Genomic DNA, 2,532 nt, shown 5'->3' with positions numbered 1-2,532 from the left:
CAGTCTCTCCCTCTCTGCACGTTGTCCAGTTATTAGTTCCCATTTACCGAAGGAAGAAGCTCCTCTGCTGAGAGCTGAGCAAGGCACTGGTTTGTGGCTATGGCAAGATATCACTAGAAATAATTTCATTGTTACGTTCCTTTAGCAGAATAATAGTGTTAGGCCTGTGACTTCTCTAGTCTCGGGTTCACTCTCATGGAGCAGGCCTTAAAGCCAGTCAGAAAGTGGTTGGCTACTCCCACAACATTTGTGCCATCATTGCACCAGGATGTCTTATAGGCTGGTCACTGTTCTACACTGGAGGAATTAAGGATTAACCTTCTCCTCTGAGAATGTGCTGACTACCTTCCAGTATCGTGAATACTGGTCAGTAGGGGTTTGAAGCTTCTAGTCAGACACCAGCTCAATTTCTCTGACTCCATTTAGACTCCTTTCACATATGTATATATTCCAGAACCTTCTACAGTAGTAGGTTTCTATACAGTTTCTCAAATGCCCTTTAGTGTTACTTGTTTATCCCCGTATTCCCTCATTTACTCTTCTCAACCATTCCCTTCTCTATTTAATTCCCCTCCTCTAGTTTCCCCTTTGTCTCTCCATGGCAGTGTATTCTATTTTCCTTTACTTTGGAGATGCTCTCCCTTCCTCTAGCTCCTTACTAGGTAACTAATCTCTGTGGTTATTCGAATTGTAGTACACACATGGAAGGCTTGAAAGTTAACATCCACATGTAAGAGAAAACATATAATATGTGTCTTTTGGGGTCTGGGTTAACCCATTCTGGATTCTTACAGCTCTACTCATGTATCCAAGCTTTCATACTTTTATTTTTCCTAGCAGTTGAATAATGTTCCATGCGTGAGTGTATTGCATTTTCATTATCATCCATCAGTTGATGAACATCTAGGCTGTTTCCAGTTTCTAGTTTTTATGAATACAGCAACAATGAACGTGACTGGGCAAGTGGCTCTGTAGTAGAATGTAGAGTCCTCTGGGTATGCCCAACGGTGGTATACCAATTGCCAGCTTCCTAAAGAACTGACACACTGATTTCCAGAGCGGCAGGACCAGTTTGCACTTGCACCAGCAATAAATAAGTGTTCCCCTTTCCCTGCATCCTTGCCTGAATGAGCTCTTATTTGATATGAAAAAAAAAAAAAAAAAAAAAAAAGAGCGGCCTGAGCATGGTGACACACTTCTGTAATTACAGAATTTGGGAGGCTGAGGGAGGGGGATCACAGCTGAGGTCAAGTCAGGCCAGGGTATAGTATGACCTGTCTCCAAAACAACAGCAGAAAATACCAAGAACCGGGGGGGGAAAAAAAAAAAGATGAATAGGAAGTCTTTGGAGCAGAGGATACAGCAAATTCAAAGTCCCTAGCAGGACACAAATCATGAAACAGCCAAGGTAGCCACAGCTGAGTCTGAGAAGAGCAATGGGAACACGGGCAAACGGTGGTGGGGACCAACGCGTGCTAGGGCTCTTGAACTGTGAGAGAAGGTTCACATTCATTCAAAGAACAGTTAGAGGCCTCAGAAAAGAATATCTATGGCTTTCCCCAGCTTTGCCACCTTGGTATCCTTAGAGACTATCTCTTCCTCATCTTTCTGTTAACATCAACCCACTCGTGACCCAACACAGACAATATTTACCGAATGGCCAAGTCACATTTTCTTAGCCCAAGGCTTAACTAAAAGGCCCAAAGTAGATCATCTGGGTTGTTGAGGAGTCCTTGGGTAGCTCAGAATAGGGGTCATCTGCACCAGGAGAACATACGTAAATGTTCTATTCATTTAGAAGAGTCTGGCCTTTCCATTCGGATCCATAATGGAAGACACACTAGTCTATGAAACATAGAAATTTGTCTATCTGAAACAAAAATAACCACCTTTGGATTTTTAATAGCAAAATTCTGGTTATGTTTATCAAAGCATAATTTGATGTACGCTGTGGTGTGTACAGAAAATGATGATTTAGTCCAGGTTGGACAAAGACTGCCCACCAAGTCACCCAGGGCTGGGTAGGTGTCAGGGCTTGCCCAACAATGCCACCAGTGATATGGCATTGGTTGATCTGAGAGCTACTGGGAAGGTAGCTCCGTTGGTAGAGTGTTTGTCTAATATTCAAGAAGCCCGGGGTTCGATTCCCAACACCACATGGTAGCTCATGCCTAGAATCTTACTGCTCTAGAGGCAAAGGAAGGAGGATCAGAAGTTCAAGGTCATCTTCTGCTGCCAGGGAACAGACAGACATGGGTGTGAGCAATTAGTTCCCAAGCAGGCGTGGCCTGTGTAGTAAGATCAAAGCCTGTCTGGGCTACAGAAGAGCCTGTGTTAATGGAAGGCGGAGGGAAACCAGCCCAGCCCTGAAGGCAGCCCTGCCCTTGCTCTAGCCTCCTCCTTCTTTTCTTCTCTCTTATTTTTACTTTTTGCTGCTGGGCTGGGTTCTGAGCCTCTCAGCTCAAATTCTCCCCCAATCTTTCCTCTAGGATCTAGAGAGAGAGAGAGAGAGAGAGAGAGAGAGAGAGAGAG

The sequence above is a fragment of the Psammomys obesus genome, unplaced genomic scaffold (genome assembly GCF_907164565.1).
Source record: "Psammomys obesus unplaced genomic scaffold, mPsaObe1.curated_primary_1811, whole genome shotgun sequence".
Classification (NCBI taxonomy): domain Eukaryota; kingdom Metazoa; phylum Chordata; class Mammalia; order Rodentia; family Muridae; genus Psammomys; species Psammomys obesus.
The sequence above is the reverse complement of the archived record's forward strand: the minus strand, read 5'-3'. Positions refer to the sequence as shown.